Source organism: Dasypus novemcinctus, chromosome 15 (genome assembly GCF_030445035.2).
Source record: "Dasypus novemcinctus isolate mDasNov1 chromosome 15, mDasNov1.1.hap2, whole genome shotgun sequence".
NCBI classification, from domain to species: Eukaryota; Metazoa; Chordata; class Mammalia; order Cingulata; family Dasypodidae; genus Dasypus; species Dasypus novemcinctus.
The window spans coordinates 33,620,965-33,647,455 of NC_080687.1; the positions used below are offsets into that span (position 1 = coordinate 33,620,965).

The 26,491-nt window shown below is 37.0% G+C and overlaps 1 protein-coding gene across 9 annotated transcripts in view; it reads left to right on the forward strand.

Moving 5' to 3' along the window:
- NALCN (sodium leak channel, non-selective) overlaps positions 1-26,491 on the forward strand; it is a 359,283-nt gene that overhangs the window by 228,104 nt on the left and 104,688 nt on the right. The gene's annotated exons all lie outside the window — the stretch shown is intronic.

Sequence of the window (26,491 nt, forward strand, 5' to 3'; positions counted from 1 at the left end):
GCCAGATTGCCATTTTGCATAATTGTATCAAGTCATCATCATAAAAATATTAAACATCAACTTGCTTGTCCTCTAGACGCTAAAGGAGAATTTAGTCTGGATTCCACAGTGAATAGAAATAGAGTAGAATAAGTGATCAAACGTGTCCAGTTATGTACAAAAACAGACTAGGTAATCATGGAGAAAAAAAGAAAATGTGTGAAAGCTATGTTATAGATGGCAAAAAGAATAGTGCCTAATCAACCATACCCCTAGTTTTGGCTACATGATCTGTGCTTGGGATATTTATCTGTATCCAAGAGTATGACTCTTTGAGAAGTAGATTGGATATTCTTGGATCACTTACTCCAACACTAGGAGAATAGTTGAAATGTTAACAAAGAGAACCAAGGCTCTAAAACAAATCCAATTTGGAATTGTACAAAGGCCTTACACATTCAGATTTTTCTAATTGCATCTGAGCTATTTTTAACAAAGCAAAAATATGCCTCTTTAATTGTTTATCTTGACTATCTTTAACAGTCAGTTTCAGCATATCACTTTAATACTCTTGTTTAGCCCCAAAACCTATGATCTTAACTAAGATCTGTCAATAAGTAAAGAAAAGAAAACAGTATTTAACTTAAAGATTACTTCTGTGAACATTCAGAGGGTTTTAAGTTCTTTCCTATCCTGCAACTAGGCAGGCAAAAGAGCTGTCTGGTATGGTAGAGATTATTTCCTCCAGATCTTTTCCATTAGTGGGAACAGTGATAATTTTTTCAAGTGAAAGTTTGAGAGGGACTTTTCTTCCATTAATGCAAATACTTTCTGTGGCTTCTATTGGCAATAAGCAATATAATAAGAGCAATCAAATTGAATCTCACCAACCACATAATTAAACAAAAGAAAATCCTGCCATTGTAAAACCACCTGACTTTAGATTATACAAATGTGATATTTAGATATGTGAATTTTCCTGTATACCATGTTTACTATCCATAAGTTTTTATTATCCCCTGATAAGGAACATTAAGTGTATTCTATAGATAAAATGAAAAATATTCTATTTTTTCTAACTGGTTCTCATCCCAGTTCATTGTGGTTTTAAATAACCATTAGCATGGCAAAATGCAATATAATTCCATTCCACATCCCAGATTCTATGTTTTTTTTTAATTAAAAAAAATTTTTTTAGGAGGTACTAGGGATTGAACCCAGGACCTCATACACGGGAAGCAGGCACTCAAACCACTCCCACTACCCTCAAGTGGTTTTAAATAACCATTAGCTAGGTAAAATGCCATTTAATTCCATCCCACATAGATAAAATATTTTTATGCTAGAAAGCCATAAAATAAATTTTTATGTGGAAACTTTTTCCCCAAAATTTATGTATTGAAACCTAATATTTTGCAGTGTTGATTTTTCAATATTTTTGTTAATATTCAGTCCATATATAAAGGCCCTTTTCATGACCCCAAATGGAAAATCAACAATGAAAAACATCAGAACCTTAATTGGCATTTGACTTTCTTCCTGACTACAAACTTTTAATAAATTGTATAGCTCTTTGCTTTGAGTAGATATCTTTTTTTAAAAAGACTGTTATTTAAGTATTTGCTAGATATTAGCAATGCTTTGTGTTTCTGTAAATTCTGTATATCAGAGCTGATTATCCAATTCTGCTGGCCAACAGTTCGGAGTAGCCTCTTTGAGTAGTTAGAAATATTTGTGCCTTGAAAATCCCAATTATAAATAAAGCAGTAACTTGATTTCCATCCATTTATGTAGAGTCATCAAGACATACACACACATACTGTCAAACATACACATGTTTACAGTTTCATTAACTCATGCAAAAAATAATGTGGAAACCTGAAACTTTAGGCTATGTTTTACAGCTTCTTTTAGACATCTAATAAATGTTACCTTGAAATATTTTATTTCCAACCTTTATGGAATAAAAGGCATATAATCTATTTTATTTTATTTAGATATAGAATGGAATGATGGACATGTGAAAAAAAACAACTTTATTTTCTTTAAGTTTCAAGTCCCAGAAAAGACTTATGTATTCCAAATTTGTTGTTCAGTTCACACTTTCAGTTTTTTACTCTTCCTACCAACCAATCTCCAGTTTCTTATAGCTACATTTGTTGAGTGCTTGTTCTCTGGAAGGTACTATTATTATAAGTATTTTATATTTATTAATGTATTAAATTTTCATATCAAGTGTGTGATGCAAGTCTTATTATTATATCCATTTTACTGATTAGGAAACAGAGGCACAGAGAAGTTAAGTAATTTACCCAAGATCATACAGATAATAAATGACATCACTAGAATTAAACTTAGGTTTTGAATCAAAAGCCCAGTCTCTTGGGAAACGGACTTTGGCCCAGTGGTTAGGGCGTCCGTCTACCACATGGGAGGTCCGCGGTTCAAACCCCGGGCCTCCTTGACCTGTGTGGAGCTGGCCCATGCGCAGTGCTGATGCGCGCAAGGAGTGCCGCCCCACCCAGGGGTGTCCCCCGCTAGGGGAGCCCCACGCGCAAGGAGTGCACCCTGTAAGGAGAGCCGCCCAGTGCGAAATGAAAGTGCAGCCTGCAGAGGAATGGCGCCGCCCACACTTCCCGTGCCGCTGATGACAACAGAAGCGGACAAAGAAACAAGACGCAGCAAAAAGACTCAGAAAACAGACAACCGGGGGAGGGGAGGGGAAATAAATAAATAAAAATAAATCTAAAAAAAAAAAAAAAAGCCCAGTCTCTTAAACTCTAAACTAGATTGAGTCAAGCTAAAGCTTTATCAATAGCAAACATAAGTCATGCATGAATAAAACTATTAAATACTTGTACTTGTTTATTTAATCCTGAATAGTGTCATTATAGTCACCAAATGACTTTTAAAGTGAGAGGCAGTTTTCTGAGAAATGAAAGTGAATAAAGCAAACCAATCATTAAAACTATCCAAAAGAATTCTTTGTTTTCCCTTATAAACCAGATGATCTAATAGAGTCACCGGAGATAAGACTCTTACCATTCATTCTATATGAGTACAAATGCTGGTCAAGGAGACCTTTTTTTTGTTGCCTTCTTGTAGTACTGATCCTCCTTAGACATGTGAATAAGATGCTTGTGGCATGTTAACATTTTAGTGGAGTCTCTGGAGAATTCTAATGTATTTTATTAGTATAATGTTAAAAATAATTGTGCTAAAATATAAATGTTGGTTCATAAATTTTTAAAGATTCATAGATATCAGTGCAAGTTACTTTTTTAAATGGAGTAGTCAAATATGCAACACTAAATGGAGCTATTAGAGAAATTCTGTTCTCATGTTCAGGAGAGGAAATTTGACTGTTAATCTAGACAAGATATGAGATGATGGTGAAAATCAAGAGGTACTGGTGGAAAAACTGGAATGGAAAAGAAGAAGAAAGAAGTGAAAAAGTGAACAAGGAAAGCACCCTGACTTTGGAATTAAAGGAAAGAGGACAGACTATGAACATAACCAAGTGATAAAGGGGCAGGAATGGAACCTAATTCAGAATTAGGAAAATGATTAGCTCAGATGTTCAAACATCAGAAGACACCAGGGTCTTTAAGTTAGAAGTTTCCTGAGGGAAAGCATGGTCTGCATGATGGATTCATGGAATCATGTTCTCCTTAAGTAGAAACACGGTGCTCTATAAAACTTTCACATTATTTTCTGAAATAACCTCATGCCTTTAAGACAGTGGCTTCCAACCACGGACCCACTGACCCCAAGGGATCCTCAAGGGAAGCAATGGAACCAGCTGGCCATTTTTAATATTTCAAGAAGCCTAAAGGGAACTGTCCTTTTACCCGATGTAAGACTGGATGTGCTAACTAAAGTGTGAAGTTTAATACTTTCAGCTGGAAATCTATAAATTCTATTTGACAACATTGCTTCCCTAATGCTAAAACTCTGAAGTCTCTTCACATATGTCTTCCATTATTTAATAAAAAGAAGCAGCAGTGAATTGCTTATTGCTTTAAAAAGGCATTTTGATATAGAAAATTTTTTTTCAAAGCATAAGATTCAGAACAGAAAATTCTTTTGGAATGAGTAAGTTTGAGAGCTTCTGACGTAAGTGCCCATCCCACCAAGCATTTCTTACTTCCAGTTCGCAGCCAAGAGAGGATATTTCCTTATATAATCCTTTTCCAAGATATCACACTGCTGTACCATCATGGTCACTAATGTGGCTTTTCCTCTGTCATTATTCAAAATTTTAAATGTTCTAAAAAAATCATCCAACTTTACATCCATATGAAGTTCATCTCTTGCAGGCGTTCTTAACAAGGGGTCCATGAGCTTGAATTGAAATTCAAAAAAACATTCTCGTGGGGATGTATGTGTTGGTGCGGGTGTGATACATTTATTAAATAATACACAGTATAGTGTGGACTTAGTAAGGGGTCTATGGTTTTCACCTGACAGGCAAAGGGGTCCGTGGAACAAAAGAGGTAAAGAACCCCTGATCTGTTGCTTTCCCTATGTGTTGCATATGACACAATTGAATCCTAGCAGCAATATAACAGTAGCAATTTTCTCACAGCTGCCATGATTTTACATGACCTCAGCTCTAAGAGACCATGCCTCTCTTTTCAGCACCTGCCAGATATAAAAGAGCCTTGACTCTGATTATGCCCTGAAGTACGACCTTGACTCTCAGTGGTGTAGGGATAGAACTGGCGTGTATAGGTACAGTTTTACAAACTTCGAAAATGAAAATAATTCTTGCAGCTTCAATGATTTTTTGCAAATTCAGTGCAAGACTGATATAAAGGGTTTATTTTAAGCAGTATAAAATTCGTTAAACTCTGAGGGGAAAAAAAACATACGGAAGCCTCAGGGAAGGAATCATTGAAAAGGGAAGTATAGATAGTCTGTTTAGATTAAATTCAAAGCTGTGAAATGAAAAACCATTTCCCCAGCTCTGTATCAACTCTCATTTGAATCCTGGGCCAAATTTGATGACTTTTTGTCTTTGATGATTTCCATTGCATAGTAAAAGATGAATATTCTAAAAAGCCTCTTAATGACTTTGAATTTTTTAACGAAAACAACAAAAATCCTATGTTCTTTAAAAAATATTTCTCCTTAATGTTCCTCCTTAGCCTTACCCTGGAACTTTCACTTTCATCTCTTTCTTGTCCGCTATATTGAGGTCATTCCAGATTTAGGGCAGTAGCAAAGAGACAGGGTGCTGTCAGTAGAGGCCCTTTAGCTAACCACTGGGGAAAGCTTGCTCAAGGCAGCCCTGTGACTGATCTGAGCTGAGTCTTCATGACCTCAGTACTTTTGCAAACTCTCTCTCACGAACTCAAACTAGTGTAACCTAAAAGAGAGCGATGTAACTGCTATAATAATAAATATCATCTCTTGAAAACCAACCTTGTGCCAGGTACTTTGTATTAAATTGTCTTATTTAATCCTGACTATTAAATGCATAGAAACTAATGCTAGGGGAGTAAATTGCTTGCTGAAGTTCACAAAACCAGTAAGTACCTGAGTAGAGAAAACATGGGCTCTCTGACTCTAAAGCCATGTTCCAAATAAAATACCCTATGCCTCCTTAAAGAAGCAGTTCATCCATTTATAAGGAGAAGCTTGTCTAGAAAGTAGATTGGATGTTATGCTTACATTTGTGGATCAGCACATTCCCTCCCTTTGGTTATATATACAGAAAGTGAAATTATAATCAGAATATACTTTAGAGAGCCAGGAATCAGTATGGAGCAGTTGTGTGACTCAAATACATAATGGTACTAAGCTAGGTTCGTCTGAGGTACGCCTTTGGCAGTTGCGGTAAATTGGTACCGCAACTTACCACAGAGACTCCATCCATCCAGTCTGTGAGTCTAGGTTCTGAGCATTCATCTCCTGTCCTTCAGGTACTGATGTAGAGACAAGAGACAGAATAACAACCAAGCCACTGCTCCTGCCCTCAAATAACCGTAGACGTGGCCAGTTCAGTGTGATCACTACAAGGAGTTTGGGCTATACATAGAAAACACAGCAATGCAAACTATGTAATCAAGACCTTTTATCCCAAGTGTGGTATAGACTCTGTCCTGAACATTGAGTGTTGCATATCCTGGTGAAGGGGGTAGGGAGAGGATACGTGAAGAAAGACACTGAAGACTGAGGAACCAGCATAATCAAAGGCAAAAACAAAACATAATGCTTTTGTGGAGGTCACTAGACATTCACTATACCTCAAGTGTAGAATAAAAGAGAAAGCGGTGGTTAAAAAAACAAGCAGGCACCAGCAGATGAAATGCTATGGGTGGTGCTAAGCATTTAGATATTACCCTGAGGACATTGTAAGCCAAGGTGTGACCTAATTCCTCCTACACCCTGGCTTCAGGGTGGAGAATGAACTGAAGGGTGCCTAGGCTTAAGATAGGGGTGCCCGCTTCTAGGGCAGCCTGAATTAAAGGACAGAGAGATAAGGGAATAGAGAGGTGGGGAGGACTTAATGATTAATTACTTGTAGGAGATGAGAAAAGACAGGAGACAAGGATGCTCCCCAGGTATCTAGATTCCTGTATTCCAGAAAATACCTGTCGTAGAAGAAATGGGGTTTTGTTTTTCTTTTGTAGAATGGGAGTTGGTCATTGTGGCAGTTTGAGATTATTTATTTGGGATTCATAAATAATCTCAAACTGACAGTTATATTTTCCATGAAATGTCTGGGTGATGTCTATGAGACAATGTCCATGGAAAGATTTAAAGTTATAACTTAGGAGGAATAGCTGGACTGAAAGAAATATTGGAGAGGAGAAAAAATCAACATATAGGTGGTAGTTTAAGGCTTTAGAGAGCATGAGGTTACCAAGGGAAGAATGGTTCTCAGAGGGACAACAAATGAATGGTCTGAACCAATGAGAAACTAAAAGGTGAATGCCAGGTCACAACCCAAGAGCTAGGAGGAAAGCTAGCTCTTGTGTTTGTCATCAAAACCAAAAGGTCAGCAATCTCAAAGACTTCAAAGCTGTCAAAAACATCCACCATACTAGAAATAAGGAAGTGGTTAGGGATCATGATGAGAGCAGGCTCAGCAACATAGATGGAACAGAAGTTGAATTGACAAGGATGAGAATGACTGATGACTAAGGAAGATAAATTGCCAAGCCTCTCCTCTCATACTCCTTAGAGTCTAAGTTTCCAGGAAGACCACCTCCTTTCTATTAATTTTTTTAGATATGTTAACACCATTTACTATTGTGTAAACTAACCCTTTCCCTTGTGATATGTGTAGAAAATAATATGTGTGCAACACACTGTGGTTAAAAAGTGGGAATCACATGCAGCTGGCAGCAACGTGTGTCTAGGATTCTTGAAACTCCAGGCTTCACTCAGCTGCCCAAGGGCTGGAGGATCAGTACCTGGAAGAACCTGTAAATCAGTGGCCAAATGTTGGGAAACTGAATTTTACTAAAAACCATTGATGCCGCCTACTTGATGCACACTCTCAATCTTTTGGTTGGAGAGAACTCTTTTGTTGTCAATTTATGTACTGTTGCTCAAAATTTTCTATAATGTAAATCACAGATCATCTTATTTAGCATTTGTCCTGCTATTTCTGAAATAGCTCCATTAAAGTTAGTCTTATCTTTTTATAGTGATTTCTAATGTACTATTAAGATATGAACATAAAAGATGAGGTAGCAAGGTCTGAAGTTCCAGCCAAGAGGTCACAGAAGAGGCTCAGAAGTTTGGAGATGTAAATTATCAGCATCAGAACAACCACCTAGAAATTTAGAAGTCAATGCAAAAGTGAGAATAGCCATCTAGATCTTGAGGACAAACAAAGATCCAAGAAGTTAAGTTAGAGATTGCTAAGCATTGTTCTCTGGTCTCAAGCAGAAACAATCACTAAATCTGAGAGCAAGGCACAATCACATAAATCCTATAGTAGTAAATGTATAAATTTAAGACTTTCTTAAAGGATTTCTATAGGTACTTCCCTAATTTCATTCCACGTGCAATTGACCCAAACTACATTACTTTCAGAGGATATTGTTTTAAAAAAACTTTGTTCCTTGCTTTATCCACTGGCACCCAAAGAATTATTCCATATGTCAGCTTAAGACTCAAGTGCCATTCAACAGACATGACACTACATGCCTAAGACTTGTATTCAAGCTTATATTGGTGAGTCATTGATTGTATTATTCTTTATGTTGATTCAGAATTACCTTATTACTGTTGTCACAGCACTCTCCAAGAAAACCCCTCAATTAAAAAAAAAAAAAAAAAAAAGTGAGGCTTGGAGGGAAAATGTGCCCCAACCAAGGGGGAAGATCAAACTTCATTTCTGCCTCAACTCAGTGAGGCCAGACTGTAGACTGCTGCCAAGTTATGGAAACCCTTTCATTTTGCCTCCTTTACTCAGGAGAACAATTTTTTGAAAAAACTAATTAACTTATTGCATGATCAAAAACAGCAAGGATGATAATTAAGGGCATCCTAATAGCACTTTTTTCTTCACATCCTGTCAGAAAATGGGAAACTAGATTGTTAAGGTTCTAAGAAAAAAGTGTGACAATGGGTTTTCAGTTTTATGCAGTGTCTGACAGTCAATGAATTGCAAAAAGGCTCTTCCTCAGCTGTGTTAAAACTTGTTAGAAGGAGTTCTAATAGTGAGTTTTCCCCTCTTTATACCTCAACACTAAACATGAGTATAATAAATGTTATTGCTTTGATACCTTTTGTGACTCAGTTCACACCACCTATTTCTTTTTTCTGAGTATTCCATAAACTTTTCCATTCTTCCTAAAGCTTTTTACTACTTGTGTGCTTGCTCATTCCTCAAATATTTCAGTCCCCACTGTGTGTGAGATGCTGGGTGTTTTAGTTTCCTTGTTGCTAAAGCAAATGTCATGCAATAGGTTGGCTTTTTTTTAAAAGGGAATTTACTGCCTCACAATTTTGAGGCTGGGAGAAATCCAAATTTAAGGCATTCTCAAGGCGATGCTTTCTCCCGGGAGACTGTGCCATTCTGGAACTGGCTGCTGCTGACCCTTGATTTTTGGCTTTTCTGTCACATGGCAGCCTCTCCTGGCTTCTCCCTTCTCTACTGGGTTCCTTTGATGTCTAGCTTCTGACTGTTCCCTCAGGCTTTCTCACTTCTCTTCCTTTCCTATAAGGCTTTCAGTAATAGGATTAAAACTCATCCTGAGTCAACTGGACCACACCCTACTTAAGTAACCTCATCATAGGTCCTATACCAATAGGCTCACAGCCACAGGAATGGATTAAATTCAAGAACATGTTTTTCTAGAGTACACAGCTCCAAGCCACCAGAGTAGGCCAGGCACTAGGAAGAGAAAAATAAACAACTAAGTTCTCTACTGTCATGGAACTTGTGATCTAACGGGGGAATTGGACATAAAGCAATTAATTAAACCAATTAATAAATAATTACAAGTTGAGACGAACTTTATTTAGAAAAGAGAGCAGTTAATAAAAGACCCTGATCCAGGTGAAGGCCAAGGAAGTAAGGAAGGAGGAAGCCACATTTGAGCTAAGGTATGGTAGATGAGCAGGCGTGAACGTCCTGCAAGTGTTGATTGAGAGGGGAGTGGAGAGCATAACATTGGGTAGGAAAAGCATTCAGAGTTACCAGGATACAGAAAGCCCAGACTAGAGTGATACCAAGTGAGTGTCAAAAGTCAGCACGGGACAGAGAGTGCTGTGTCTTAAAAAAATCATGTTAAGGGTTTTTACTGTCAACATAAGAACAGTAGGAAGACACGGAAGACTTTTAAGACTGGAGGCAGTAATGAATGAGAGTGTTACCTGGGAACGTGGTAATAGGTTGAACTTAAGAATGTAAGTGAGAGATAATACCAAGAATGACCCCTAGTTTTAGGTTTCTATAGTTGGATGGATGATGATGCCAACCACTGAACTAAGGAACATTTGCACAGAACCGTTTGTGAAGGGAAAGATCATCAATCCAGGCTTAGGCATGTTGAGTTTGTCATGCATTTGAGACATCTAAGCAGCAATGCCAAATAGGCAGTTGGATGTATAGGTTTAGCGTTTAGAGAAGAGGGCTGGCTGGCTGGAGATATAAATGTGGAAGTTCAGTTTAATTCTTAATTCTGCATTTAGTTCTTATCATGTACCAGGTACTGTTCTGGACACTTGAAATAAGTCAGTGAATAAAATAGTTAAAACTCCCTGTCCTCTTTAGGCTTTGGGCCTATAAAGGTATTTGAATTTCCAGAATATTGGAAGCTAGAAACCTGGATAAGATTGTATAGGGTGGGAAGAAGAGATACTGGAGCCTTAAAGAAGAGCAACTTTTAATAACTGCCTTTAGGGTAACTCAAATAAACTGCCTATTTTCTCCAGGCCAATTTTGGCCTTTGCTTCTGTTACAAATAATCAACATTCTCTCTATCTCAATTTCCCACGCCCTATAAGAGAAGATACATTTGGTCTAGCCAGTCAGCATCATTCCCACTAGGCAGGAATTTCATCTCTGTCTGCCTCACAATGTTAGTCAGCCTTACAGAAAGTCCCTCTCTTTAGTCAGTTCTCTAGCCCAGTCAGCTCTGAGAAGGATAACAGGGTCACTTGGTACCATATGGCAATTCGTGGAGCACTCTCTTCAGAGGGGCGTACAAGTAGCAGACATTCTGAGGGCTTACCTGGATGCTACATGGATGTTTTATTTGTTCACTTAGTGAATGCCTCCAGAATTCAACAGTTTATGCATAGCTAACACAAAAGAACTGGAATAATGCATCCCTGTCCAACCTTCCATTCAGGAGAAAGTGGATATCAGTACCTAGAGCATTGATGTGTCTATTATAGGTGCAAAGTGAGTATTAGTTCCTGTCGCCTACCATATCCTCTTCTCTGCACCCTACAAATTACATCTCTTCAAATCTCTCTTGTTTTCACCCTGTCTCTCTGCTCTGTGATATGCAAAGAAGGAAGACAAGGGACCCAGGAAAAGTGAAAGAAAAAGGCATGATGAGAGAAAAGTTGGAAGGGACCTTTTATTTCCACAGAGTCTCCATGAGATAAAAAAAATGAAAGCTTCTCTCTTACTAATGAACTATGTGATTCTGGAAAAATTTCTTCCCCTTTCTTGTTTTGTAAACTCAAGTCTAATTTGAATATCTCTGCATCTAGTATGCCTTCTTTAATTTGAAAACACGGGCCCTAACCCTCTCTGTTGTCTTACAAGATTTTTTATAACATCATATTTCATGCGTTTATGTTTTTTTCCTGACCCTGTACACATTTAAGTGTGGACCTCTGTACTACATTCTGTCTAAAGTCCTTTCCCGATCCAATGTTCTCGTCAAGCAGAGATTCAACAGTTGGCATCACTGGGGATGCAGTTAGGTGCACACTGTTGTGCCCAGATCAGTTGTTGATGTCCAGTGTCCATTCCAGTAGGTTGATGCTGATGCTGTATTTTTAAATAGATTGCTATTATCTCCCATGTTCGCTCTTGTGAATTTCTGCTCTGACCCCTCCCCATCCACACAAACCTCAATCAACATGATAGTAACCATCACTCAGGAGGTGATAGTCAACCTGTTGGTGAAAAGCTGCACCAGCAATGGAAGTGAACTAAGGCGCCAGGCTTGAGCACCAGAGCTGGAGGCTGGTGAGTCCAATCATAGGCATTGTCCTCTCAGGATAGTTAAGACTTTGTCAACAGATGCAATTTTCCCTTGTATTAATAAATGCTGCCGTTCTTGTCACTATTTTTTTTAATGTATGCATAGATAAAATGGACAGATAATAGTAGGAAAACAATATATTGGCGCACATGCCTTCCCATTACTTAATTTACTCTCAGAATTCACCACTTTCCTGTGGTTTTTCACTTTAAACATTGAGAAGAGGGAATTGTATTGTATTAGTAAGCCAAAGGGGGTGCTGAGGGAAAGTACAGAAATCTGTTGGTTTTTATAAAGGTCTTATTTGGGGCAGAAGCTTACAGTCACAAGGCCCAAAAGAGTCCAGCTCAAGGAACCATAAGAGGTACTTTCTCACCAAACTCTGTTGCCAAGTTTACTTTGGAAAGCTCCTCAGCTAAATGTTCAGTCTCACCATTTTCAAATTCTACCTTCCATAAAACACCAGGAGTTAATCTTGCTAAGTTCTCTGCAACTTTAAAACGCAGATCACCTTTCCTCCAGTTTCCAATAATAGTTTCTATATTTAATTCTAAGGCACCATAAAAAGTCTCTTTAGCATCCATATTCCATATTCAAGTCTCTTAAAAGCATTTTAGGCCTTTTCTATCAAGCATCTCAATTCCTCTGAAAAATCCCCTTTACCCATATATAAAAACATTCCAGCATTTTTGGTAATTGCAAATGTACAACTCCCCTTCTCAGAACCAAATTCTGTGTTAGTCAGCCAAAAGGGTTGCTGATGCAAAGTACCAGAAACTTTGTAAGATTGCTTTAGGGTATTTTGATCAGACTAGGTCAGTCTGGCATGATTCATGTTGCATCTCCGCCCTCTTTCTGAGTCTGATAAAAACAGAGACACAGAAGGAGAGAAACTCACACCTAAGGAAGCTATCGTATTTGATCCTGCCTCGTGAGAGAGAAAAGTCCAGTTTCACCCACAGCTGAGCTACATGGAGAGAATAGCCCCTGAGAGGCTTGAAGGGCTGAGACCCCGGGACAAAAAAGTCATATGCCTGATAGCTTATAGCTGAACTCAGGAAGAATGTGGAATAGCTGAGACTGATTTATAGGAGGCCCCATAAGAGACAAACCCTTTGCCGGGTTTGCCTGTAGCTGCAGAACGGCAGAGACCTTGGCACAGATTGGTGGCCATCTCACTTCTCCACATGGTGGCTGACTTTGGTGAGAAAGTACGTCTTATGGTGCCTTGAGTTGGACTTTTCACAGCCTTGGTACTGTAAGGTTTTTACCCCAAATAAATCCCTTTTTCAAAGCCCAACACATTTCTGGTACTTTGCATTGACAGCCCTTTAGCAAACTAACCCCCCCCCCCCCCCCCCTTTTCTTAGTCCTCTGCCAGCTTGGAGAGTGCAGAGGGTGAATCTCAGTGGTTCCCATGTCTGCATGTTAGTGAGTCCAAGTCTTGGAGGAATGTGAGGAAGCTAGAATGCTAATCAGAAAAAGCCAAGAGGTGCTCCAACTTAGGTCTGAAGGGCATGGCTTAAGGAAGACAATATTCTCTTTTTAGGGCGTCTGTGATTCTTGAAGGCTGGAGTGAAATTGCAGTTTTAAAAAAACTGAGTCACAGAAACTACATGGAGACCATATGAGCAAAGGTCATCAGCTTCAAACAGGCCAGACCAAACCAACTTAGAAAGAGGGCCACTGTGAAATCTGACTGGTTTCCTGAGATATTTCCTTCCCCTAACTCTCCACCCTGGAGGAGCTAGACCCAAAAGAGAGAGGTGCAGAAGAGTGAAAGAACAGACCATTGTCCTCTCCCCATTTCAAGACCATCAGAACACAGGGACTGGGGATGCGGGAGGAGGTGGGGGTTTAAATCAGATATGAGATTGAACTGCACTCGACTGATTGTTAATCATCAAAGGTGATCCAGAAGTTATAGGATTTATCTAAGAACAGCAACCAAATTTTTTCTGCTTTATTCATACTCCAGCTTCCCAGTATTAAGGATTACTGATTTCATTGTTGGTTTCCATGTGTTCAGCTCTGGATTTCTCACACACAGCCATACACCTATTGAATATTTTCTACTCTGATATTAACAATAGAATGGCTTAGACTATTTCTAGGAAATGAGAAACATATCTCCATGTTATTTTGTCTGGTGTTATCCCTCTTTCCATGTTGTTTTGCATAAAATATGTTGATTAACATGAATTTTCATAGTGTATCTAATAAGACCTTTTTACAAAGTATAAAAAATTTAACAGCTCTACAGTCTACCACAAGCATACTCAGGAATGACACTTAGAAAATGCATAATTGTTGCCTGAAAAGGAATTACTTGAGGTTCAAGATTCCAATATGGAGACTCCAGTCCAAAATATGTAATAATGAGTGTTTTTCACAACTCAATTTTGTGGTATTTAAACTGAGACTAGTTTTTTGTTTGTTTTTAAATTTTAGAAATATATGAGGCTTGAGAAGCCTGTCTACTGTAAGGTGTCTAGATTGATCAAAAAAAAATTTTACGTTTTTGCAGTAGGATACAGTTCCTTTTATTCTAATCACTATCTGTAATTGTGTTTTGTTCAGTGGAAATAAATCGTTTCCTTTACTTTTAAATGTATTATCTCAAAAGGATATTAGCATAGAATGGATGATGACAGAAGATCACCAGTCAACATGACATTTTTCTTCACTGCAGTTTAACTTGAGCAGAGTAACAGAGACACCTGCACAAAACATGTATTTGTTCAGTCATTTATTCAACAAAATTTTACCAACCTACCTGCTTTGTGCCAGACATATATATAAAGATGAACAAGTAAGAAACAGTCCCTCAAGACATTTACAGTCTGCTTGGTAAGAGGGAAACATAATAAATAATTCTAACTTGCTGAAAGGCAGTGAAAGGGCATCATGGGAATACACTGGAGAGGCGCCTAGCCAGTTCAGAAACTAGAAAGCAAATGCTTTCTGGAGGTGAAGCCCTGTGTCCTGTCCTTAAGAATGATCAGAAAAAGAGAAGAGACAATCATTTCAGGTGAAGGGGAAGGCCTGAGCAGGAAGATGAGAAACATTTCTGAAGGAGAGCATGAGCGCAGGAGTGGGTAAGAAGTTATACACAGTTCAGAGACACTGAGCACAAACTTTCCAGTTCCAAGTGGCAAAGGTGTTTATTCTACCATACTTTGCATGCATATTTACTGTTTCTATTAACTTGCCCTTTATTGCTATTAACTTGGTTTATTCTTGTGAAACTTCAACACATTCCTTTCCAAACCAGTCTGTAGTCTTGTGGTAGGAAGCATATCTTCAGCCTACACCCCTGAATCTCATTGGACGTTAGAGCAGAAGTAGACCTGAGAATTCGTCTCTTCCAACCTCTTAATATTAAAGGACTTGAAGACACAAAGGCCCAAGACATGGTGTATCTCAGCAAATGTGATGTTGATATTGCTGTCAGGGCCAGAACAGAAACCGGGTTTTCTAGGTCCCTCAGTATTTTGGCCTCTACAGAACAGTCTTGTGGGAGCAGTAAAAATTAATTCTGCCATTGTGAAAAATAAAACCTACTTTGAGCAAAGAATCACCCCGAAATAAAAATTCTTCTACTAATGGAAAAGGAAAATGTACCTTAGACATTTTCAGCAGCTATCTGTAGGTAAAAAAAAGGCATTTCTTCAACATTAAGAGAAAATTTGTCTCTAAAATTAAGAGGAAGATTTTTAAAAGGTAATAGGAGGAATAGTTACATTTTGAATGTTTAAATATAAACTGGCAATCATTTTAAACCATTTGGTTCATAAACATCTGTTTGCTTCTACAATGGAGAAGGATGACAATATAAATACATTTTAATTATTTTCATTTAACAAAGTCAAGAAAAAGAAAATCTAATTGTGAACTATACCCATAAAAACAGTGACAGTTATCAAGAATTTGTACTTTAATCAGTGTCTACCATAATCTCTTCATGTATAAATAAATTGTCAGCTTCTACTCATGATTCTAAGAAGCTCAAGAAACTGCAGAAGGAGAGCAAATTTACTCTTGGGTTTTTATTAATTTTAAAATGAGACAATTTTTAAATTCATATAACTAATAGTACTCTCAAAAATATGAAACTGTTAATGGCTGGTGTTACAAAACTGATATGGCCCTTCGCCCATTCCACCAACTAATAATACTCATTTTTCAAACACAAATATCTAAAGGAAATATAAAAGGAAAATATTCATCTCTTATGAAATTTATCAAAAGGCTATAAAATATCCCCAAGTTTCTCCAAGGCTTTCCTCAAGGATCCTATGTATACACTACTGTTACACAGAAACACAAAACAAATTAAAAGCCTTGAAATCTAATGGCCCTAATGGAGATGTTTCATTATCATTTGAATTTCTGCCTTAAAAATAGAGCAGAGTTTAAAGAGAAATAGGAGCAAAAGGACTAAAATAGCCTGAACATTCTGAAAAAGAACAAAGTTGAGAGATTCAAATGATTCAATTACAAGACTTTTTATAAAGCTATAGGAAACAAATCAGCCTGGTATTGGCAAAAGGAAGGTACACGGGTGAACAGAAAAGAATAGAAGGTCCAGAAACAGACCCACACAAATATAGTCAACTGATTTTTGGCAAAGGTGCAAAGGCAATTCAGTAGAGATAGAGTAATATATTCAACAAGTGGTGCTAAAATAATTAGGCATACATGTGCAAAAAAAAAAATGAAATTTGACACACACCTCACACCTTACATAAAAATTAACTCAAAATAGACAATAGACCTAATGTAAAATGTAAAACTATAAAATTTCTAGAAGAAAATATAGGAGAAAATCTGTAGATCTTGGGTTTGGCAAAGAAATTTTTGGATATGACACCAAAAACTTGATCCAGAAAATTAAAAATTGATAAACTGAACTTTTTCAAAATTTTAAGCTCTTGCTCTGCATAAGACACTGTTAATGGTATGAAAATACAAACCTTCGACTGGAAGAAAATATTTATAAATCACATATCTGCTAATGGACTTGTATTGAAAAATATAAAGAACTCTTAAAAAAGCAACAATAAGAAAATAGGCCAATTTTTTTAACAAACAAAAGATTTGAAGGCACTTGATCAAAGAAGATATATGGATGGCAAATAAACATGAAAGATGCTCACTATCTAGGTAGATACAATGAAATGTGTCTACACCTTGATTAGAATGGCTAAAATTAAAAAAACAAAACTGACAATTCCAAGTGCTGCCAAGGATTCAAAGAACTGGAATCCCACATTGCTGGTGAGGATGAAAAATGGTAAAGCCGCTCTGTGAAATAGTTTGGCAATTTCTACAAAATTAAGCAAACAATTACTATGCATTGAATACTGTAAGACTAACATCAAAACATACCACACACACTGTATTCCAACTATGTTTTTTTCAGCAGTATGGGTTAACAAATCTGACACTATTTTATTTGTATACTAAGGTTAACAAGTAAGGAACTTTATTGCAGATAATGAGAGCCAGATTTCTCCCTGTTAGAGACAGAAGTTACAAATAATAAGCAAAAGGAAGATGCCAAAAGCAAAGAGAAGATGCCAGAATGAACCCTATGGAGCTAGACTGGAGTAGGATACATCAATATGAACTCAGAAATACAAAACTGAATATAGGTACTGGTATGAACATGAGTTAGTATGCATATATATATTTCCTAGCTCTCTACTGAATAGCCTAGAAGCTGGAACATAACCGTAACATTGAGAAAACCTAGTGCTTAGTTTCCAGTAAAAGGAATCAGTGCTCCTTTGAGAAATGGCTGACTCTAGAGCTGAATCAGAAGAGATATACAATGAGATGAGCATTTTGTAGTGCCAAAAATAAAGGAAGTGCTTAAAATAAAAAGATGGGGCTTTGTCAAAAGAGTCAGGAGCCAACGTGAAAGAGATCTCAATGGTCAAAGTTGGAACAATTTGGGCAATAAAATAAATAACAATAGCATTATAGCATACTATATGTAATTTATGTATATTATAAATTATTTTCCAAATAACATGTCCATAAGTCCATACTTATATCAATAAATGATTGCATAAATAAACAGAGCACAAGACACAACTCTTGCTCACAGAATAATTCCAAATTATAAATGTAGAAGGCATGAGGAAGATAGAAAATTGCCTTATAACACTGCAATCATAATTACTACTGGCAAAAACCTACAGAAGAATGCTAAAATTAGTGGGTGAAACTTTAAGGAGAAAATGGATATTTCATGTCCTCAAAGTATTCCACACACACACACACAATTTATTATTTTGTTGGTTTTAACAAATATCCACAAAATTTTAGAACTCCTCCATCCAGGAGCTGGAGCTTAATTCTTCTCCCCTTGAGTGTATGGGATAGAGTTAGTGATTCGTTCCAAATAATAGTATGAAACAGGGAAAATCACAACTTTTAATTTTAAGCACTTTCTTAATTTCCGGCACTACAAAATGTTCGTCTCATCTTGTGTCTCTTCTGGATCAGCTCTAGAGTCAGTCATTTCTCAAAAGAGCACTGATTCCTTTTACTGGAAACTAACATCTAAGTAGTAGGTTTGTTCAATGTTTCTGTTATGTCCCCAGCTTCTAGGCTATTCAGCAGAGAGTTAGGAAATATATATATGTATATTAACTCATGTTCATACAAGTATCTATATTTAGTTTTGTATTTCTGAGTACGTATTGATATATCCTACTCCAGTCTAGTTCCACAGGGTTCATTCTGGCATCTTCTCTTTGTTTAGGCATCTTCCCTTTGCTTATTATTTGTAACTTCTGTCTCTAACAGTGAGAACTCTGGCTCTCATATGTCCTATAAACTTTTTTACTTGTTAACCTTAGCATTGCAAACCTGGCAGGCAATACATTAACCAGGTGGTCAAGGTTAACATCATCAATAATAAAGCATATTAATGTCATGCATCCCCTGATATAATGAGAAGAGGACATCAAGTACATAATATTCTTCTGCAAAATCCATAACTTCAGTCTAATCATGAGAAAACTCCAGACAACCCCACATAGAGGGACATTCTACAAAATTTCTCACCAGTACTCCCCAAAACTCTCAAGGCCATCAAAAACAAAGGAAGTCTGAAAAACCATCACCACCAAGAGGAGCCTACGAAGACACGACAATGAAAAACACTGGGCTCCTGAATGAGGTCCTGGAGAAGGAAAAGGACATTAGCACAAACACTGGGGCATTCCAAGTAATTTCTGCACATCAGTTAAAAGTCTTGGACTAATGTTAATTTCTTAGCTTTGGTAAGTGTTCTCTGGTTATATAAGATGCTAACATAAGAAAAAACTGGATCAAGGGTACAAGAACTCTCTTTGCAACTCTTTTGTAGGTCTAAAATTATTTCAAAATAAAACATTAAAAAAAAAAACAGGATAAAGATGTTCTAAAATAAACTCTAAAGACACAACTTATAGATTGGTTACTGAGTTGTCCTGTGAAGCATTACACTTATAAGTATGTTTCGTACAATTTGTATTTAATTATGCATTTTTTATCTTAAGGAATTGGGGGCACATATCTTGTCAGGAACCAGATGCTTTTAATGACTTCATTTTTAATAGAAAACCAACTATGACTCGTTGTTTCTTCTGATTTTTATAAAACTCATCTGAAATTGAAGAATTTCCCATCCTGTCTAATATAGCTGCTTCCATGTTGTAAAGAATCTAAGAAATCAAAATTATGAGAAATATCACAAACAATCCACTTCATCTCGTTTACGGGAGACAATAGATGCCATCTTTGTTCTTCATTTCATCACATTTGCTGTATCATAATTTTGCATGTATAAATGTACAGGTGAGGCCAGATTCCTGCCCTTAATACAAAATGTGTCAGCTGAGTAGAGGAAAAGTAGACAAAACCTATGAAGTTCTATGTGTTAAATTGGGGAAAATGCAAGGATCACAGAAAAGACCAGCCTGACTCAAGTTGAAAGCAAGTTTAAAAAGTGGGAGAAAATGTTTGATACAAAAGGAATAGCAGGTACACAGTTATGAAAGTAAAAATATATCTATTACTTGAAAGCATTGTTTTGATGAGGCTATACAAGCTCAAATTCTGGATTTGAAAAATATGTTCAAAGCTCCATTTTGCCACTTCTAGCCAGATGACTCTGAATAGCTGATTTAAGCTCCTTGAACCTCAGTTTCCTCATCTTTAACATTGTCTGATAAACAGCTAATTATGATACCTATATTGGGATATGTATTGAAGAATAAATAATATTATGAATGCAAAGAGCTCAGGACAGTGTCTAGCATACATAATTACCAGTACTACTTCTTCCAATGCTATAATAGTTGGTGTTATCATGAGAAATCATCCTAGAGGAGATGAATTTTTGAAGAACATGTAAAAGGGAGACAAAAAATTCAATAATGTTAGGGCATAAAGAGCTGGACTTTGGAGGAGACATAATGGCCTGATAGGGCTAGAATTTATTCTATACATGACTGACAGTCCTTGAATCACTTTAAGGATCGAAGGAACGTCATGGTGTTTATCTTTCAGCTTTTCTGAAAGGTAGATTTAAAGAGGTGGAAACCCAACTAGGTGGGCTTAAGGAGGCACCATGAGATAAAACGTGAATGATCAGGTGACCACTAGAGTTAGCAACATGGGGAATGTCGGTCACTCTGGCAAGAGCAGTTCCAGTGAGGTGCTGGGGAGAGACCTGAGAGTGGAGAAGGTGGAAGGCTGAATGGGAAGTGAGTGTATACCAGTGATGCTGCTGATGAGTGTAGGCAACTCTTCAAAGAAGCAAGTTTGAAAGGGGAATGACTACGCCTATAAGGTTAAAATCCAAAAGACCGACAATTCCAAATGCTAGCAACAATATTGAACAACAGGAATTCTCATTCATTGCTGGTGGGAATGCAAAATGGTATAGCCATTCTGGAAGACAGTTTGGCAATTTCTTACAAGGTTAAATATGAGCTTATCTTACAGTCCAGCTCCTGGATATTCACCCAAAGGAGTTGGGTCCATACAAATAACTTCACACAAATGTTTATAGCAGCTTTTTTCATAATTGCCCTAAAGTGGAAGCCACCAAGATGGCCTTCCATAGGTGAATGGTTAAACAAACTATGGCACATCCATATAATGGAGTATTATTCAGTGATAGAAAGAAATGAGCCATCAAGTTACATGGAAGAACCTTAAATACATACAGCTAAGTGAGAGCAGTCAACCTGAAAATGCTTCATCCTGTATGATTCCAACTATATGACATTATAGAAAAGGCAAAACTATAGAGACAGTAAAAAGATAAATGATTGTCATGGTTTGGGGAGGGTGGAAGGAAGGAATGAGTAGGTAGAGCACAGGTCATTTTTTAAGGCAGTGAAGCTATTCTGAATGATACATTATGGATTTGTCAAAAACCATATAACTGTATGGGCTATAGTGAAGTGGAAGGAATTGAAGAGTGTGGAATAGTTGAGATGGTCCCAGTCTAGGTGAAGGTGAGAGAATCAAAAGTACACATGCTCTGTTATCTTCATTTATCTCCATTTGATGAAATCATTTTCACGTAGAGCTAACAGTTGCCATGGCACAGGAATAGCTGTGGTTTTTATCGCACATTTCCCCTGAGCAATCCAAATCATAGTCAATATGCTATCTCACTTATATATCTGGCATTTATATAAAGGAATGAAGATTCTCATTTTTCATTTAAGAACACTGACGTCCAAAGGGATTATAAAACAGAACAAAATTTTAAATTCGTTTATTCTTCCCTTTGCAATGTTTTCACTTAGATTCTACTGTCTCTTAAGTTTTCTAAACCAGGAAAGAGAGGGTGCATGAGCATACCCTATGTCTGTATCCTGAATTCCCTTCAGCAGGGGTTTTAACCCTATTACTCAAGAAGAAGAACAAAATCTCTAGTTTACATGGAATTCCAATATAATTTCATCTGAAGTGGAGCAAAACCTACCTTTTAAAAATCATAATGAACATCTTTCTGTGACCCAGTAAATTCCCTAATGGAAGCAACTGCGTCTCCGTTGAATAACACAAGAGAGATAGGATGTGAAATAGAAGTGTTTCGTATAGAAGAAAAAACCTACAATAGGAGGCTGGATTCATTACCACTGACTCAAAGAAAACATTAATTCCATTAATGGGGTTTTAAGTGACAATAATATAAGGAAAATGCTTTCTTTCATTCAGCGCAACTAGGTGTTTGGTTTTTTAATAGTTGGGTTTTTTTCCCCTTTCTAAATTATTTGAGTTGTCTATTCCACTTAGCCTTGGTGCAACTATTATTTACATTGTTCTACAAAGTAACCTTCTGAAGGACATATACAGGCTGTAAACTCTTGGGCTCTGCTTTGTAAGAGTAGCATGAAATCAAACAGGTCATGTTCATCTCAGGGATATCATAAGCTGGTATAAATGTAACCACTCTTCCTAAGTGCTCTGCTGAGTTCCCAAACCAGGAAGCACAGAAGAGCTGAATTGTTCTCCAGTGTGTCAACTTCGCCCAGAACCCTGGCTCCTTTCCAGGTTTACTTAGGGGGGGGGGCTAGTTGAAGGAATGTATAACACAATGGAATCTGTTGAGAGAGGTAGATAGAAAACCCCACATGCCATTAGTCTGCTAATGGTAGGAAATATTTAGGGGTACCACCTTTCATGACCTATAAGCTAATAAGAAATTAGCCCTTCAATTTACATTGCTGGCTTGAGTTAATGTGCTTAAGTAGTTAAAACCCCAATTTAACTTTGAAAGCACCGATTTTATTAAAAAATACTTTTGTAAAAGGGGAAAACCAGTGACTAAAAACTGTTAAAAGAAATATTTAAAAATATACAGTATGTCTCTCTGATATTCCCTCATGTACACTGGCTGCCTTTTGCCCTAAGAATCTTTTTATTGGCTTTAGCAAGCTAGTGAGGGATGTTCTTTATATTTGTATATCAAAGTTTTATAGTAACATGGAGATATTAATAAAAACCAACATGTTCGAGCATTACTCCAGATGTGCCATCTGCTTTAACCCAGAAGCTGTGGTTATAAAACACATTCAAAATGGCAAGAGAAACTTCCTTAAGAAATAATACTTTATACATTAGGAAGAGTCTATATTCTGAATTACTGTGTCATGTGTAGAAATAGAAAAGTAGCAAAGCACTCTTTATAGAAGCAGAGAATATTCCTCTTTAATTTATTTACATAGTAAAGAGAAGGTGTTCCTTTCTCCAGAATGAACATAATATGGTCATTTTTCATATATTGAACAATCAAAAATATACTCCACTTTCAGTAACTCACAGATCTATGTAAATCCTTCAAACTAGAACTGGACTCAATTTTAAAATAAGAATATTTCCAAGTCTGAATCCTTTTTAACTTGTAGGAAATCACACAAAAATTTATATAAAAATTCTTATTTAACATAATCCTTCATTTCAGTTATTTGTTACCACATTCAGAAAGGAACTGAAACTGAATAATGTTTGAATATTTTAACAGAAGAAAGCACAGACTGAAATATGGAAGATTTAAGCGATGAGGCAGAACGGGGTATGTGTCATGCAGAGCAATTACACCCAAACTCTCTTGAGAAACACAAGTAAAGCAAAAGGCTTTCAGCCACCCAATGTGTAATGCTATCGCCACAAGACAGATGCTGAGCCGTAGAATAGCACTGAGCTTAGATGATTTATGTTTCCTAAAGCTCAAGGTTTGCATTTTTTTCCTTGACTCTAATTTCTTTTTTGCAAATATGCTTTTTTTACCATGTGACAGTCCATTACAAAGCTATCACCTGATCTGTCTGTTGCAGTCAGGTTTCATGCTCAGTTGAAGTCATTATAAACTCCTTCCTTTGTACTGTCCTTTACATTCCGTTTTTCAGTATAAAGAATAAAACTTCGGGTTTTCTGCCTTATGGTCCTTCCCTAAGTATCAAAATCTTTGAAATAAAATTTTAAATGTGTATATTTATCATTACAATTACTTTATAAGGCTTTTGTGAGAGTTCTTATAATTCATGGTATAATTCTTATAATTCATGTTATTAACTCACTTACATTAAAGTGACTTTGATCTTTGAAAACCTGTGCTTAATTACAAAAAGGAGAAAGAATTTAGATAAAAGGTAGAGTGCCATTTTATCACATTTTTAAAAAAGTTATAATGTCTTCGAAGTACCATGAAATACTTTTATCTACCCTAGATCCCTTTCCCCACATAGTCTTTATTCCTATCTTGCTCTTCCTTCCTTTTCTCTTTTTTGCATCTTGGTCATGATCGTGGATGGAGAAAGGAAAAATGGTTAAGGTTATGGTAATAATAGTGTAAGAATTAAAGGATTTTGCTCAACTGCACCATCGGCCTTTTTTATTTTAAACATTTTACATATAGAAAGCGATAGTTTTCTGAATTTGTACAAATGTACAGCCAGCATCTAGATCAAGAAATACTGATTATACCCAGAAGCCCCTCCACATGCTCTCTTCCAGTCATTCTCTTTCATCCCTATTCCAGGACAACTTCACTCCTCATAGCTGGAAGCACAAATTAGTTTTACTTGTTTTCTTTATATAAATGGAATCATATAGTATGCACTCTTTTGTGCCTGGCTTCTTTCACTTAACAGTATGTGGTGAAATTCACCCAAGTGCTTGTGTTGGCTTGTAGTTCTTTCATTCAAATGTGTGAACATACCACAAGTTATTTTTCCACTCAGCGGCTGATGGGCAATTGGCTATTTCAGAGTTTGGGACTCTTGGTGTGGCTATGCACACACCAGGACATGACAGTGTTTCACATGAGCACACACTTCTCTTAGGCATACATCCAGGACAGGAATTGCTGGGCCTCAGGATATGTGTAGGATCTTCTTTAGTTGAGCCTGCTAAACTGTCAACTACAAAAGGAAAAAGTTCCTTTGTCGGAAAGGAACTCTTCCTATGTACAGGGGAGTCAACTCAGTGCCTCAGCAGTGAGATCTAATATATCCTTCATTCATGCAATCTTTACTCTTTCTGTTTAAACTGGCAACAGAGACTGATATTCAAGAAGAGGATTTTCAAGATCCTGAAAAACCTTCTTAAACATCAAAAAGAACTTCTCATTTCCTTTATAGTTTTACTGTTCGATGATTAACTCATACTGAATTTTAATTCATTAATTCATAAATACTTACTATATTTCTATTCTTTAGAAGGTGCTATAAAGTAAATTAAAAATGGATTCTTAACCCTAAGGAGCTTACAAGGCTTTGGAGAAATATTAGGCATGAGTATAAATAGCTCTAATACGAATTAGAATGTGATGAGTTCCATTAAAAACATATAGACAAGATAGTTATTTTTTAATACTGGAAAACTACATATGCTAAGTATTATATTCTAGAATATTTGATGAATTATAATTTGTGATTTACCCATTATGTCCTTTTGCAAGATTTTATGTCTAAATTTATTCCTCACTTTATTAATGACAGATGCCAGAGCAGGTTAAATGCCACAAGTCTTATTGCACTGTGTTCTGTGAATATAGACACCAACATCCCACATCAGCGAATATAGTTAACGTTTATCTCTCTACCCTTCAGTATATATTTAAAATCCCATGTCTTATTTATCAATGTGCTGGAGAAACACCTGCCATGAGCTGCATCTGCCATCTGAGTAGTACGATTATTTTTTTCAACAAATGTTTGTTAAGCATTTATTACATGTTTCAAGTCTTGCACCAGGCACTGGATATGAAATAATGAACAAAACCTAACACAATCCCTATCCTAGAATTTACAGTTGCAGAGAAAAGAGATAACTTGTTCGTCTGGTGGCACAATAGAATTCCAAATTATAGTGTGTATTAGGTCACCATAGGAAATTGTAGATTTTGGCTGTTGTGACCTACACAAGCAGCAATATCCTATGGTGCAAACTAGTGTGTTACGAGCTTGAAAGAGGAAGATCCTGTTGGTTAGAAAAAGCTTCTCTGAGGAATTGCTACTGGAACTGAAATCAGAAGAACAAGTAGAAGTTGATGAAGTAAAAGAGAGATTTAAAAAAAGGATTAAAAGAGGCTCCCTAACAGAAGAAACCGCATAAGCAGAGGTTCTGTGTCAGAGGGCCCATGACACTTTTGAAGAACTGAAAGAAGAGAAGACGGGGAGATGGTGCAGGCACAGGACAAGGTGAGGCTGGACAGGTGGGGAGGGGCCAGGTGGAGCCTGAAGGCCAAGGTTAAAGATTTATTTTGTTCTAAGAGCAGTGGAACTCCACTGAAGGACTTGAAGCAGAGAAGTGGAAAGATTACTATGATCACAGAAAGAAAGGAGTGCAAATTAGAAAGAGCCGAAAGGGCTGGAGAGACCATAAAAGTGAAAGCAGGAGCCCATGTGATATTTTTACAAGGGGGGCAATGGGAGAGATGGAGGGAAATGGAGGTTGAAAGGTTTTTAGGAGTGAGCTCCAAATTTTTATTTTGATATAATATAAAATATCACTTGCCCTGTGTCTCTTTGAAGACATTTAATTCTCATAAAATATGCATACCAGTCATTGACTATCTAGAGCCCTGTGTCCACTAACAGAGTCATATGCAACCATTTTGATACTCAAGAAGTTTCTTGGAGTAGAAGCAGCATCATTTTTTCCCCCTGATTTCTCCCTTTGCTCCCTATTCTGTGACCCCACAGAAATGTTCCAGATCTTGGCTAGGGGAGCTATTATATTTTATTGTTACTATCTAGTTATGGAACCACCTACCTGGTTATAATGTGTGCTCAGTGAGG